Source organism: Neomonachus schauinslandi, chromosome 9, assembly GCF_002201575.2.
Source record: "Neomonachus schauinslandi chromosome 9, ASM220157v2, whole genome shotgun sequence".
Lineage (NCBI taxonomy): Eukaryota > Metazoa > Chordata > Mammalia > Carnivora > Phocidae > Neomonachus > Neomonachus schauinslandi.
Window position 1 is genome coordinate 99072434 of NC_058411.1, and position 16970 is coordinate 99089403.

The 16970-nt window shown below is 38.9% G+C and overlaps 1 long non-coding RNA gene across 1 annotated transcript; it reads right to left on the reverse strand.

Moving 5' to 3' along the window:
- Nucleotides 1-12783: 12783 nt before the first annotated feature.
- Nucleotides 12784-13438, reverse strand: LOC110584016. The gene is made up of 3 exons (XR_002480549.1): nt 13401-13438; nt 13057-13099; nt 12784-12802 (listed from the first exon to the last, which is right to left on the reverse strand). It is a non-coding gene; the product is annotated as an uncharacterized LOC110584016 (long non-coding RNA).
- Nucleotides 13439-16970: the final 3532 nt, after the last annotated feature.

Consider the following 16970-nt stretch of genomic DNA (forward strand, 5'->3'; position numbering starts at 1 on the left):
TTCCATTTCTATTTTTTGGAACAGTTTCAGAAGAATAGGTATTAATTCTTCTTGAAATGTTTGGTAGAATTCCCCTGGGAAGCCATCTGGCCCTGGGCTTTTGTTTTTTGGGAGATTTTTGATGACTGCTTCAATTTCCTTAGTGGTTATAGGTCTGTTCAGGTTTTCTATTTCTTCCTGGTTCAATTTTGGTCATTGATACATCTCTAGGAATGCATCCATTTCTTCCAGGTTATCTAATTTGCTGGCATAGAGTTGCTCATAATATGCTTTTTTTTTTTTTTAAGATTTTATTTATTTATTTGACAGAGACAGTGAGAGCAGGAACACAAGCAGGGGGAGTGGGAGAGGGAGAAGCAGGTTCCCCTCTGAGCAGGAAGCCCCATGTGGGACTCGATCCCAGGACTCTGGGATCATGACCTGAGCCGAAGGCAGCCACCTAACGACTGAGACACCCAGGCACCTGCTCATAATATGTTCTTATAATTGTTTGTATTTTTTTGGTGTTGGTTGTGATCTCTCCTCTTTCATTCATGATTTTGTTGATTTGAGTCATTTCTCTTTTCTTTTTGATAAGTCTGGCCAGGGGTTTATCAATTTTGTTAATTCTTTCAAAGAACCAGCTCCTAGTTTTGTTGATCTGTTCTACTGTTCTTTTGGTTTCTATTTCATTGATTTCTGCTCTGATCTTTATTATTTCTCTTCTCTTGCTGGGTTTAGGCTTTATTTGCTGTTCTTTCTCCAGCTCCTTTAGGTGTAGGGTTAGGTTGTGTATTTGAGACCTTTCTTGTTTCTTGAGAAAGGCTTGTATTGCTATATACTTTCCTCTTAGGACTACCTTTGCTGCATCCCAAAGATTTTGAACAGTTGTGTTTTCATTCTCATTGGTTTCCATGAATTTTTTAAAACTCTTCTTTAATTTCCTGATTGACCCATTCATTCTTTAGTAGGATGCTCTTTAGCCTCCATGTATTTGAGTTCTTTCTGACTTTCCTCTTGTGATTGAGTTCTAGTTTCAAAGCATTGTGGTCTGAAAATAGGCAGGGAATGATCCCAATCTTTTGGTACTGGTTGAGACCTGATCTGTGACCTAGGATATGATCTATTCTGGAGAATGTTCCATGGGCACTAGAGAAGGATGTGTATTCCGTTGCTTTGGGATGGAATGTTCTGAATATATCTGTGAAGTCCATTTGGTCCAGTGTGTCATTTAAAGTCTTTATTTCCTTGTTGATCTTTTGCTTAGATGATCTGTCCATTTCAGTGAGGGGGGTGTTAAAGTCCCCCACTATTATTGTATTGTTGTCAATGTGTTTCTTTGCTTTTTTTTTTTTTAAAGATTTTATTTATTTATTTATTTGAGAGAGAGAGAGAAACAGCATGAGAGGGGAGAGGGTCAGAGGGAGAAGCAGGCTCCCCACTGAGCCGGGAGCCCGATGTGGGACTCGATCCCAGGACTCCAGGACCATGACCTGAGCCGAAGGCAGTCGCTTAACCAACTGAGCCACCCAGGCGCCCATCTTTGCTTTTGTTATTAATTGCCTTATATAATTGGCTGCTCCCATGTTAGAGGCATAGACATTTACAATTGTTAGATCTTCTTGTTGGATAGACCCTTTAAGTAGGATATAGTGTCCTTCCTCATCTCTTATTACAGTCTTTGGTTTAAAATCTAATTTGTCTGATATAAGGATTGCCACCCCAGCTTTCTTTTGGTGTCCATTAGCATGGTAAATGGTTTTCCACCCCCTCACTTTCAATCTGGGGGTGTCTTTAGGTCTCAAATGAGTCTCTTGCAGACAGCTTATCAATGGGGGTCTTGTTTTTTAATCCAATCTGAGAGCCTGTGTCTTTTGACTGGGGCATTTAGCCCATTTACATTCAGGGTAACTATTGAAAGATAGGAATTTAGTGTCATTGTATTGCCTGTAAGGTGACTGATACTGTATATTGTCTGTGTTCCTTTCTGGTCTGTGTTGCTTTTAGGCTCTCTCTTTGCTTAGAGGACCCCTTTCAATATTTCTTGTAGGGCTGGTTTTGTGTTTGCAAATTCCCTTAGTTTTTGTTCGTCCTGGAAGCTTTTTATCTCTCCTTCTATTTTCAATGACAGCCTAGCTGGATATAGTATTCTTTACTGCATATTTTTCTTGTTTAGTGCTCTGAATATATCCTGCCAGTCCTTTCTGGCCTGCCGGGTCTCTGTGGATAGGTTTGTTGCCAATCTAATGTTTCTACCATTGTAGGTTACATATCTCTTCTCCCGAGCTGCTTTCAGGATTTTCTCTTTGTCTCTGAGACTCGTAAGTTTTACTATTAGATGTTGGGGTGTTGATCTATTTTTATTGATTTTGAGAGGGGTTCTCTATACAGACAATATTATTAAATCATTTCATGTGAAATAGTATGTAGCCAAAAAAATTAGAGAAAAAGTGTAACAGAAGTGTGTCAGTTAATTAACAAAAATATTATTTTTCTAGATTTTTGTGATATTCGTGAGTTTTTAAAAATTTGTAATTTGTTACAATTTCTTTTTTCATTATACATAAATGAGCACTTTAAAAGCCTACCAAAATTTTATAAATTTCTGGCATGCAAAACTCGGATCTGCTCCTGATCCCTGCATATTATTCATGATTTATATATAGTAAAAGCTGAAAACACACATGGGAAGAATACAAAGCAACTTTGGGATCTTGTTTACTTTAGGAATGGCAAGAGTGGTATGGGTGAAGGGCATGGTGCTTCCTCTGTGTTTGTAGCATTTACAAACTCAGTAACTGGAATCTCTGAATTCTAGTGTAAGTAAGCATCAAGCTAAATCTGAAACATGGTCTTGTTAATGGTATTTTAAGAAAACAGGTGGAATAAAATTTGCCTTATTCTATAAAATAGGATATTTTATCTCTATTTTTATTAAACAGATGCAGTTAAATTTGAACACAGGTAAGAGGGGCTTGCAGACTGTAAAATACTGTCAAATGTTAGTTTACAAAATGACAATCTATATGCAAGTGTTAAGAATGTCGGATGATATCTGACACTATGTGTCTGATATGTATTTATCTCAGTTAACAATCCCAATAAGCCTATGAGGAAGGTGTTATTATTATACCTATTTTACATATCAGATCAAATATGAAACTTCTTGATGGGCCTATAAAATATTCACCTGCATTTAATTATTTTTTTTAAAGATTTTATTTATTTAACAGAGAGAGACACAGCGAGAGAGAGAGAACACAAGCAGGGGGAGACGGAGAGGCAGAAGCCGGCTTCCCGCGAGCAGGGAGCCTGATGCGGGGCTCGATCCCAGGACCCCGGGATCATGACCTGAGCAGAAGGCAGACGCTTAACAACTGAGCCACCCAGGCGCCCCTTTACCTACATTTATTTAATACCTTTAAAATATTTAAATAAGTGAGCCAGGTGCTTCACTCAAAATTATCAGTGTAGGTGTATGAGGTTATGTTAAGTATGGTAGGGGTGGTGGGCAAAAATGATACAATTATTGAATGAATTTTCATTTTTTTCAGTAATTATTGCGTCATATATATTGAATACATGTTATGATAAATCTCAGGTTCAATTTTAGGGAGTAATACAAAGTAATGTGTAGGCTTTTAGTTTCTTCCTTAAATTTTAATCCAGATTCCACACTATTCCTTCTAAAATGAAAACTCAGCAAATTGAGAGTATTGTTCTATCATATTCAGAAGTTTCATTTTGGTATTTATGTGTGGACTATCTTATTTACCTAAAGCACTGTAAAATGCCACAAGTTGTATCAGAAAATTTCAGCATTGTGGAATTCACAGTTCCATTAAACATTCAACAACTATATTTGTATAACGTAGGAATTACATGTCACAAATTGGGGTTTGAAAGAGAAAAAAAAATCCCTGCCCTTACAGAGCTTACAGATTCAAAATGAACAAACCAATAAAGTAATAAATAATAAAGAGAGACAGAGAGAACTCTAACATAAGACCAGGGGGACAGATATTTAGGTGGGGGCCTGAGGAGACAAAAACTGAAAGAAAAAAAACCCACCAGACCATATTCTTTGTAGACCTCCACACCGTATCACTTCTAAAATGATCCACAGTCCAATAGCTTCATTACCAATGGCTTGAGTCAGGAGCAGAAACTCTGAAGTATCATACCATGGCCACAAAAGGAGGGGTGAGGGGGATCTTTGGTGAAGCAAATGGGGAAAAAGTTGGACGGAAAATTTCCTGCTGGAACGTGTTGGGAGTGTGTGGTGTTTCAGCCACAGGCTCCTGATGATGGGACTTTAGTTGCTGAACGTGAAGATAATTTCAGCACCCTACAATTATGTGCCTAATTAAAATTAAGAAATTAGAACACAGTTAAAAGGAATAATATTTTGCTCACAGCTAATTTCATTAAAGTATTAATGAACAGGACTCTTTTTATGGCCAGAGGGCAACCACTTTCTACAGAGTACTTCCATGCTAGCTAATTTATTCATGCATGAAAAACAATCCAATGAGAAATGAGGGAGCTGAGAACTGCTGGTCCTAATTAAAATATTTAAAACACCATGTCTATTTTCTTCCATCTAGCCAAATACCTAAGCTTAAGCCAGCATGGTGCCAATTAACATGGAAAAAGCAAACACAAACACCCATGGTTTCTGATTAAAGTGCACATTATTGTACCATGCAATATATTGTTCAGCACATATATGTAAATGTTTAATTAACCCATGTCTAAATCTCAGCAACATTCAAAAATCGATACTTTATTCCTAAACAAGTGGCAATCTGTGTAGGGGAGACACTTACTTATTTATCACAGTGTTTTATTCAAACCTAATTTGAAGCAGTCCTGTGCTAGACATGCTAAAGTGTTTCTTAAGGGAAAGAACAGGGAGGAGATTCTTTGCTTGGCAGACTTCTCTTCAGATGGCAGCAAGATTGTTAGTCGCCAAAGACTTGTGAAAGGAGCTAGGTTAGCCTCAGGTGATATGCAATTTTTCATTAATAATGCAAGGGGGAGTCTGGACCTAAACCCATTTGTCAGCCTGGACAGCAATGACAATAACAACACACACACACACACACACACACACACACACACACACACACCTCTCTCTTCTCTTTGTTAACTAAAGACCTGTCTGTCAGAACAAATTCCAGAGACATCCCTGCCATGGGAGCATGTTGGAGAGAAATGTCTGAAACTCTGAGAAGGTGAAGATTTGAAAACCTCACAAATATTAACTGGAACTTTATCAGTATGTTAAAAACAATCATAAAAGGAGAATTAACATTTTCATAGCTGCTATGGTTTATACGATGTTCACTCCAGTTACGTCTGTCTTAACAATCCTGTGTTGTTGGAGGAGCAAGGCTGAGCAAGGGAAATCAAAGCTAAGGGCAGTAAAGTGACTTGAGGAACGTCATGCAGAGTACATGCTGGAGCCAGAACTTAAACCCATGTCCTTCAACCCCAAAAGCAATCTACTACATAACCACATTGATTTTGAACAGTCACTAATTTTCTGTTTACATAAGAGATATCATCTTAAGAAACTTAATTACTACCCATTTAGCTATTAAAAATCATTTGTAGTTTCCTTTTCCTGGAAGGGACTGGGAGGGTGAGGATATATTAATAAACAACTTTTCCTCCTTCTAGCATTTTTCACCATGTACTAAAATCCAGAAATTTCAGGCTAAGACCTTAGAAGTAATTTTGTCCACAGGGTTTCAAACTATTTGCAGCAGCAGAATCCTTTTCTTCAAACACAATCTTTCATGAAACACTAATGTACCAACACAGTTGTAAAAGCAGAACCCTTTAACAAAGGGGTGGATCTCACTCCACAAGCTGGCAACTGAGGCACCACCCCAGAACCTGCCTTCTAAAAACCACTGTGCTTATCAAATCCTTCATTAAACTGAGGAACTTGGGTCCAGAGAGGTGAGGCCACCAGTTAAGCACTTATGCAATATAAAAGACGTGAAATATGCTTACAGTAGTAACCTTGACCCCTTTGCCCAGTGCTCTTTCCACAGTACCTACCATGGTCCCAAATAGAAACAACAGATACCATAATGCATGGAAAGTTACAATGTCAAACAGAGGCAGGAATGTTCATGCAAAATTACCAGCAACAATAGGAGAATGTAGGGCCATGAGGCAGGTTGGCCTGGTGCACAAAGCAAGAGGTAATATTGGAAGCAAGAGGTTTAAGAGAGAAATTTGTCTCTGCCCCATGACTACAGGCTCTTCAACTTACTTCCCTGGGCTCCAGATTCCTCATCTGAAAATGGGGTTAACATCTTCACAGAATTGTTTTAAGAGCCAAATAAGAATCAGTAAATATGCCATTACAAAAGTACTTTATCCATTGCATTACAATTGCTTGTCTATTTCTGCCACTAGACTCTGTGCTTATTCCAAGATAATGCCTATGTTTTACTATCTCTTTATCCTCAGTGCCTATTCAGAAAAGATGTTCAATTAGCATTGGATGGTGTTGTTGAATTCGTAATGATAGTAATAATGGCTAACATGTATTAAGCATTTATTATGTGTTAGGCATTGACACTAAGCACTTGATATTATTTAATCCTCATAACAATCCCGTATGGCTGATATTATTATTGTCTTCAATGCACACCTGAAAAACTGAGACACAGAAAAGTGATTTGCTTGCTTAGGTTTCCAGAATTAATAAGTTGTGGAGAAAAGATTCATATTGAGACGGTCAAACCAAGCTCTTAATCAATATATTCTTCAAAAGCAGCAAAATGGGGTAACAAACTGAGAGTTATTAGCTAGGGAATAAGACAAATGTCATAGATGGAAAAGCATGTGAAATATACCACGCATCCACTGAAAAACATGAAAGGCAAATTCCAGGAAGAGTTTAGTTCTCAATGACTGTTCTAACAAGCAGAGGTTAGGGATGATTAGAGGACACCTCTAATATCTAAGAATGATGTTGTGGATGCTATGTTTCTGATTCAGTGTATCCGAAAAAGAAAGACTCTCAAATATGCTATAGCCAAAGGAAGAGAAGAATCAGAAGGAGTGGGGAAGAAGGAGTAAACACAAGGACATGGTTCACAATGCACCAGGGATTATCCCTGTGATCAACAACCTCACTGTTCTCATTTATAAACACACGTACACACCGTGCGAAACAGTGCAATAGAAGTGTCTGGTCACAGTGCAGACTGATGAGAGTCAACAGAAGATGGCACTAGTCCTCTCTCATACTGAACCACAGAATCACTGTTTTAAACTGTAAATAGAGTTGGCAAGGGTTTATAGAAACTCATTAGTGATAGAGCCATAGCTGATCATGAAGGAAAGTTATACATACCTGGTTTACATCCCAGACATTTTCAGGGACTTCCTTTTGGGCAATCAATTCAGATTATGGTCAGAAACTGAATAATGGGCTGGCTGGACCACCAGCCTAACCCTCTGTAATAGTCTTCATGAGATTTTGGCATTTAATTGGTAATTAGCAACTACATTCATGTATACAGTCTCTTGTTGAAGACAAAATGGGTTGCATGTTCTTGGGTTGCTAATTTGCAGCTGGCATTGACTGAGCCCTGGGTGATTATGGCTTTCCAATTATTAAGACTTCAAGGAAAGAGCTAATATCTCATTACTTTATCCCCTACAACTTACCTACATCCTACCAAATTTTTCAGTTCCTTAGATTCCATATTTAATTAAATGCATTTTCTTATAATGTCCCAACACGTAAGTTAGTATTTCAAACATCTGGCGCTTTCTCAAAAAAAAAAAAAAGCCAGTATTAGATATCTAGATTTTTCAAAAGGTTTGTTTGTTTGCTTTTAATTTTCTCTCCATAAGCAAGTTTGGTTTTTGAAACTTCCACTTTCAAGGAAAAAGAAAAAGCAACAAAGCAAATCTCCAAGATAGAGTTTGCATTTTTATGCATCTTTAGCCAGACAAACATTAGTCCTTCCCCAGAACTGGAACAGCTATTCTGAAGAATGTAAATTTGCTGTTTTCTCAATATGCAGATAGGCTGTTGTCACAGATCCCCATAGTAATGAATAACTTCTCAATATTTAATAAGCCTGGCATTCCTGTCCCCAGGCGGAAAGCACAGACGGTTGGTAGCCAGCTACTAACTGACCATTAAAATACAGAATCTCTCTTTAAAATGTGCTTCAAAATAGGTTATATCACCTGCAGTGGGCAGTGAGTACTGTCCTCTGCCGGGAGGTGGCCTGTTCTCCCCGCCTGAAGAGATCTGGCAGGAGCAAAAGCAAAGTTAGCCTGCTCAATATTCAAATAGGGGCTACAACACAATCCTGTTTTGTGACAGGGCTTTTAAAGGAGGATGGGGGTGGGGGGAGAGCCCATCAACAGCCCTATTTTTTGCAGTGTTTTAGGACGGAGAACTGCCAAGCAAGTGGAAATTAGGAAATTAGCCATGAAATTTTTTTTTTTTTTTTAATGTAAAAGAATGGAACTGTTCTGGAACTCTGCTTTCCGTTCTTTTCATGCTTGCTTGTACACAGGAGTGGCTTGTGCGGCCTCTGGTGTGCTGTGTGAGTATAAACATATTGCAACAATAATGATTACTAATTAGACGAAGAAGCCATTAATTTAGAACAATAGTATTTGAACATTTTCAAGGTGGCTTTTTTAATTTAAGGAGTAAAACTAGTGTTTATATGATTATATGGAAATTCAGAAAATCATTAATACAATTATTTTCTGAATAACGGAAAAGCTAATATAATGAGTTCTCCTTGCTCTCTTATTGACCATTAAGAAAAGATGTTTTACTGTAACTATAATTTCAGGTTAACACAAATATTCCCACAATCACATTAAACATATAGAGTTGTAAAATTCCTGAGTAGGCCTACTATAACTCTTCACCATCACTTCGTAAGATGTGATTGCTTTTTCTTCTTCATCAACAGCAATAGGAATTAGTGTTTTTTAGGACCACTTTCCATGAGGAAATGAGAATTTTTTTCTTCATCATTTCAGGAGAATTGTTGCTTGCATAATAATGAGTGGGAAATGATGAAGAGGTGGAAGATAAAGATGTGGATGATAGGTGGCTTCCTAGCAGATAACTGGCTCTATAACCATCCTCCAATAGTACCCTAATCCACGCCCTCAGGAAAACTAAAAATGGCCCTTTGGGCCACTTTTCAGAAGCATTAATTCTAAAAGTGTTTACAGTCATGTGCTGCTGAGCAGTAAAAGAAGCAAACCTGTTCTATGTCTTTGTCAGGAGACAAAACTAGGACCGGCGGTAAATACTATAATGAGGCAGATTCAGGGCCTTCATGAGAACTTCCCCAGCAGAGGTATACAGTAGTGAAATGAACAGGTTAACTTATAAGGTAGAGGCACTCAAACAGAGGCTGAAAGACTATCTTTCGTGGATGCTATTAACATTTTCAAGAAAAAATGTAGTGTATTTTTCTCAAAACCTCATGTGAAATCCCAAAATATAACACAAATGAAAACAGCACTGGTCTGGTTGAAGTAAAAGATGGAGAACCTAGAACTCCATTTACTCACTTTGTTTTTACCCCCAAGGCTCTGCAGGCAACACCACTGGGCTCTAAGGAATGCAGTTTAAAAACAACTGCTGTAAAAAATCCTCCAAAATTATGTGGGAGATCATACTGACCCAGCAATTCTCAAGTTTTCTGCACTGTGAAACACATGGCAAGTGATAATTAACATGTAGAACTTGAACATATATGCAGATTCAAATATTCCAAAAAATTTCATGGGGAAGTAAAGCACCACAAGAATTCCCAGGCTTCACATATGCTGAAAGTACTTCCAGGTCTCAGGGAGCTAGCTATAACTCTGCCTGCCTCACCCACTCAAGACACCTCCCAGAATACAAAAGAGTTCGAAATAGCCTTGAATCTACTCTATAATTTGCAAAAGTAATAAATTTTTTGAAAATATTCACAACTTTACCTTATCAATAATGATCAATTCTTTGGGTCATCCCTCACAACTGACCACTACACATCAGGGCATTGTAACCCTGAGCTTAAGAACCTGAATGACTGCAGTGGTCTGCAGTCATTTTGGTTGGCTCACCCAACCAAAGCCCCAGAGCTGATTCTACATGCTAGATAATGCTAAAATAAGGTGAGTGTTTTTATTAACTTACACAACTGTTTTGAAATACCCAAATGCTTAGGATTTTATGTATAAAAGCAAACAGTAGTCAATTTCTCTCTGTTCAGTCAGAGGCTTGGGCCTCATCCAAAAAGTAGCCTAATGAAATTTTATTGTCCCTCTTTTGAAATTATTTCACAGTATTCAATATTGTGATCAGCAGCTTAGGTTGATCTATGTGGTAGAATTTAAAACAATGAAGTACTTTTTAAAGAATTTTGAGTATTTATGATTCACTAGACATGGTTGTGAATGTCTTACAAGCATTAGCTCATTTAGGTTTCACAAGAAACCCATGATAGAGCTATTGTTGCTACTACCCCCTTTTTATGGATGTGGAAACTGAGGCTTAGTGGAACTAAGAAGCTTATCGAGCTCTATACAATAGCGAAGCTGTAGAGCTGGGATTTGAACCCAGGCAAATCTGACCCCACAGCTCACAAGCTTAACCTTTATACTAGGCAAGAAGCCAGAAAAATCCTACTGTCCAGAAGGATACTGAAAAGGTAGTTCACAAAAGAACTGATTCTCAAGTTGTTATATGAGCCTCTCATCTCTGTTCTATGTTGTCAGTGAACAACAAAAGAAAAGAAAAAGACATAAATAAAGAATGGAGTTGAGGAATTGGAGGAAAGGGTATGGCTAAGCTACTTTTCTTGCAAAAGACAAAAAAAATGTCAAGAATTCTGATTACTTCACCCAAAGGTCAAAAGAGAATTTTTTTTTTTTCTTTCGAGAAGATAAAGATGAATGTGTTGGCTCACCCTGGGGCTAAAGAATAATTAGAAACACCCCTCCACAGCTAACTGATGAGTCCAGGGGCACTGGCTCCCTGCTGGACTCAACGCAGTGCTGGGGAGCCTCCTAGAGGGCCAGCCTTGAGCAAAACACAAAGGAGACCTGTGGCTCACCAGCAGGGACTATTGTCAGCCTTGTGACAACTACAGCAATAATATCACTGACAAAATATCTAGAGAGTTGTTTAGAATTATAAAACATCCTAGCCATCATAGAGTTTGATCCTCACAACCAACCTACCTGTGAAGCACACATTATCACCTGGTTTACAGATGAGGAAATCGAGACACACAAAAGTTAAGTGCCTTACTCAAAGCTTCTCAGCTGGTTAAAGGCAGAGTTGGGACTCAGAAATGATGTCAAAGCACCTCCCTCTCATCACATCCCTTGAAGCAGATGTTACTCATTCACTAGATAGGTAGCAGAGCCTCAGGGATAGTGTGCAGGATACACCCTGAGCTCACATCTTGGCTCTACCATTCACTAGTTGCTGGATGACCCTTAGCAAGTTACTTAACCTATAAAATGGGAATCATAATAGTACACGCCTCATAGGATTTTTGTGGTAATTAACTGAAACTGAAGGAGTTAATGTATAGAAAGAGAAAGCAAAGTGGCTAGTAATACTAAGCATTCAATAAATGTTAGTTTTTATCATTAATCATTCATTCATTTAATAAACTTTTCTCACATGGTTATTCTGCACCAGGCCTGTGTGCTTGGGCCTGATGATATGTGATAAATCAGGCATGATGTGTGATAAACCCTGCTCTGCAGTTGCTCACAGTCCTTGGGAGACCAACACAAAGAGAGATTTGTAAGACAAGGAAGAAGTACAATGGCAAGTTATGATACAGGATATCATGCAGGCACATAAAATGGCTTTTTATCTAAAGCAATCAAAGCAAGATGCTTGAAGAGAGTTTGTAAAACAGCAATTTTTAATACCAAGAAAGATGCTACAAATTGAAACACAGTTCCAAATTAAATATCAATGTCACAATACTTCATAAAAACAAACAACACAACTCTGAGATTTAGAGTTGAAGACCTAGTTTAAATCCTAATTCCATAACCTACCAACTATGTGATTTTAAACAAATAATTGAACTTCTCTGGATGTCAATTTATTCATCCCTAAAATTGATATATAATAGCAATGTACCTCACAAGGTTGTTTTGCAGGTGAAATGATGTATGTGAAAGTGTTCTGTAAATTTAAAAATGTCATTATAATTATTGCTAATTATAGGGAATGAGGAAGATACAGAAGTGGAGGAAAAGGAGGAAGAAGGGGAGGGAATAACCCTCAAGCACTTGCTGGGGTGTTTGGGCAGCCACAAAGAGCAGAAGTCCTGTCATGCTCCCAGAGTCTGAGGTGTGCACAAAAGATGACGTTTTTCATTGAATAGGGCAGGCAAGGATTTTGCCAAAATTTTAAATCTACACACTAGTTAGGTTCCCTCCCTTTCTCCTTACTCCAGGCCCTAAGTACTCTTCTTAGAGTAAAGACTTGAGCATCTTTACCTGAGGAAACCACACTACTGGTCTGTGAGTATTTAGAACTAGAGATGGCCACCTGCCTCCATTTTGGGAGTCCTTTTGTCCCATGGCTCAATTCCTAGTTGCAGAGGATGCCACTACCAGACCCAGGTGGGTAGACACAGGTGGGTAGCCCATCCCAAGCCATCTGCAGAAATGTTTCTCTTCACTACAACTCTTCCAGAGGCCCAGCCAAGCAACACTGAATTGAGAGGTGAAGTCGGAGTTTGCCAAGTGGAGAAGGACAGTGAATGGCACTTGCAGATGGCAAAACCTGAGGAAAGACACAGTGTCATAACGACTCTGGGGATTGAGAGAATGATGAGCAGAGCAAGGCAAATGGAAAGAGTAGGGAAGTAAAGGGCCACATGTGCCAGATGAGGGAGTTTAGGTTTTATTATAGTGAATGTGGAAGACCCATGGGGAGTATAAAGAGAGGAACATGACTTGTCTGAAGAAGTCATTCTGGCATCGAGCAGTAGAGAATAGAGTAGAAGCTAGGGGACGAGTGACAGAAAGGCCACTTACCTAAAAGGCCCATAATGAGGGCACAGACTCCATACCAGTGTGCCTGAGTAGAAAGGGGTAAGATTCAAGAGCTATTTAAAAGGCAAAAGGCAAAATAAATAAATAAATAAAATAAAAGGCAAAATCAACAGGATGTGGAGACTGGTTGGTTGTACGAGAGTGAAGCAAGGAGCAAAACCAACAGATACTCCTTTGGGTGATTGGACTAATGCACTATGGTTTTATCAAAATAGTCAATTTCAGTAAAAATAATATCTCCTTACATTGAAAATGAGATTTCTTATTTTTATTATAAATCTTATTTGATACTTCCATGAATTTGGAGTTCATGGATTAGATAATACCTCTTCTTTATGGATGGTGGCTGAGCCTCAGAAAGACGAATCTTGCCTCAGTTCCTGCAAATGGCTAGAAGAGAGAAGAATTAGCATTAACCCCATTAACTCAGGGTTGACAAATAAGTCTCAAGTTGTATGCCAATTGGTAATAACTATGTGAAGCACTATGTTCAGATTCTGATATTGAGTCTGGCCTTGGAAAGCTAGATACTGTGACAAATTGGCAACGTATGTCATGACACCAGGAAAGGAGAGTGGTGGTACGTCAGATGTTTACCAGCCCTGCATCAGACTATGCTGACTCATTAGAAATGGATAGAATAAGAAGACAGATCGGCTTGGATCTAGCAAAGAGCTCATAACAAAAGACCTTACTGGGTACAGATCATACATTATACCAACTGAAAAAACTGATACCAGCAAGACTGTAAGGTGACCCAAACATGCCTAAGTCCTTCCACTCTCATCCTCATCTCATCACTCTCAAATGGGAAGCTCCCTTTTTCCAGACAACCACAGTCCTGTTCCAACATTTCTATTGCCAAAAGTGTACCCCCACTACCACACCTTCCCTGAAATTTCAGGTAATGCAACATTTTCTTTATGCCCATCAGAAGACCTTTTCCTAGAAAGCAATAAAGAAGAGTGGAAAGAACAGAGACTGGGTTTGAGAACTTCTGTTACCTGTTTAAAAAAGAAGAGTATCGGGGCGCCTGGGTGGCTCAGTCATTAAACATCTGCCTTCGGCTCAGGTCATAATCCCAGGGTCCTGGGATCGAGCCCCGCATCGGGCTCCCTGCTCAGCGGGAAGCCTGCTTCTCCCTCTCCCACTTCCCCTGCTTGTGTTCCCTCTCTCGCTGTGTCTCTCTCTGTCAAATAAATAAATAAAATCTTCAAAAAAAAAATAAAAAAGAAGAGTATTAATGCCCCAATCTCAGAGGTGTTGAAAGGATTAAATAATATATAGACCTGCACGGCATACAGCAATCATTCTATAAATGCTTTAAAATTCTTATTTATACAATAAACTGAAAGGATGAAGGGAGGCAATATCTTGGTCAATCAAGCTCTTAGAGGTGCCCTTAAAGTCCTATCTCTGCTTAGGGATAGCCTTTCAGCCTCAGGTGACATATGTTTCCATAATCTGATGGCTGCACCATTTATTTCAGACAAAATGAATCCAAATTATTTACAAGTGGTGCTTAATGTTCAAAGTCAAAGATCAAAATAAAAATTGTTCCTAAGTCCAATTATTATATTCTAAGGCTACTCAATCAAGTCAACAAAATCAGTGATAAAAGTTGCCTCTAACTTAAAATTCCATTAGTCCATGAGTTGATATTTTTTTTTGTTCTCAAAAAGGCAAAACATGGGGTGCCTGGGTGGCTCAACTGTTAAGAGTCTGCCTTCGGCTCAGGTCATGATCCCGGGGTCCTGGGATCGAGCCTCACATCGGGCTCCCTGCTCAGCGGGAAGCCTGCTTCTCCCTCTCCCACTCCCCCAGCTGTGTTCCCTCTCTCGCTGTCTCTGTCAAATAAATAAAATCTTTAAAAAAAAAAAAAGGTGGGACGCCTGGGTGGCTCAGTTGGTTAAGCGACTGCCTTCAGCTCAGGTCATGATCCTGGAGTCCCGGGATCGAGTCCCGCATCGGCCTCCCTGCTCGGCGGGGAGTCTGCTTCTCCCTCTGACCCTCCCCCCTCTCATGCTCTATCTCATTCTCTCTCTCAAATAAATAAATAAAAAGAAAAAAAATCTTTAAAAAAAAAAAAAAAGGTAAAACATTCTCATGAGTGACATGCAGAAGCAGGAGACTGAGCCTAACAGGAGTTAAGAGTGCAGACTGTGCAATCAAACAGACATGAACTTGAATTCCAGCTCTTTTATTCACTCGCTATGTGGACTTGGGAAAATTACTCGATTGCTCACAGCCTCAGTTTTCTCATCTATAAAATGGGTAATGGCTACTTTAGAGGCTTTGATCAAACTAAAATGAAATAATGTATGTAAAGCACTTTTAGCCAAGTGTCTGATACACAGTAGGTGCTACAAATTACAGTTATTTTATGTAAATGGATTAAAGCAATAGAAAAAAATGATGAAGTCTACCAACACACTGACTCGCAAGGTCGTTGACATGACCTTGCCTTTCCCATGCAGTTTCCTAATTATAATACTTTCTGTCTTCCCAGAAGAGCAAGTGTAAACTACAGACTTCTCAAGAATAAATTCTACCCATCAATCTATATTTTTGATAATGTATATAATAAACATCAAAGGCATGAACAGAAATTCAGACTGAGTTGGCCCAAACATCTTGGTATTGTGTAAGTGTCACTGAGAGGTACTTCATAATTATTTTTTAAATTATTTTACGAGGGTTGTCATTTTCCATATAAAAGAACAAATTAAAGTTCTCCTTTGACACTGAAAAATCCAGTCAGTCACAGGAATTAAGAAACCAATGAAACCACTATTTTTCAAGCTCTTGGTACATACCTAGCACAGTCCTAGGCATGGAGTGGATAGAAGAAAAGTATAAAATATGGCTTCAATGTATAATTTATCACCTCACTAAGGAGATGTGATTGGACAAAGGGATTGAATTCAAAACCATAATCGTCAGACCATAATCAAGGTCCAGTAACCAGAGCTTACCCCACAACCAGATAGGTGAGACAGCATAGAGCTAATATTTGGAAAAAACTGGGTTTTTTGGTCCTTATCAGAAATGCCCAGTTAAGTAAGGAGTCCTTCTGAGAAGAAATGAAGCCATATTCTGAAAGCCTCAGGCAGCTGACCGTAGCTGAAGAGAATATTACCAAAGTCCTTTGGGCTATTTATCTTTATTGGCACTATTTTTACAGGCAAACGAGAGGAATTACTTGTTTCCGTATAGAATCCAATTACTAAAACTTTCAAGAAACCCCTTCCCAGCCACTGTCACAATCACCAGTATAACCAGTGTAACCGGAGATACAGGTGCTGCCCTTAAGGCGTCGCTGCTATTATTTTATCTCCAATACATTACAGCTCTGCTCGTGCCATAGTCACATACACACACACACAACACACACAAATCACAGCTCCGGAATTCTTCTTTACTGTGACTCTACTGCTCAGCAATACCATATGTGGGATTCTTGTTACAACCAACTTTTTCTTGAGAACCCATTGCTAGACTCCTAAGTAGGAAGCATTTTCCCCTACCCCACTCCATTCAGCTCTCATAAAATCCGTTAGACAACCTTCTCCCTCAGAACAAAAGGGCTTCCAGGATGTTTCACAAGCTCTTCTCTGTGGGTTTGAAATTATACACAGCAGTGCCAAAGGTAAGGGATTTCTAGAGGTTTTTGTTCCTTTTTTTTTTTATTACAGTTCTGGGTGTTATTTTTTTTCTGCTCCCTCTCCCTCTTGTGGTATATATTTGTGGCCTACAGCAATCACTTTAGACTTTTTAGACACGTCCGGATAGAGATAGATGACACAAGTGATCTACTTATCTTCCTTTCCCATCACCAATAAAAGTGACAGCCCGCCTAATTAGGCCTAATAAAGCAGCCACAGAAAGAGTGGCGC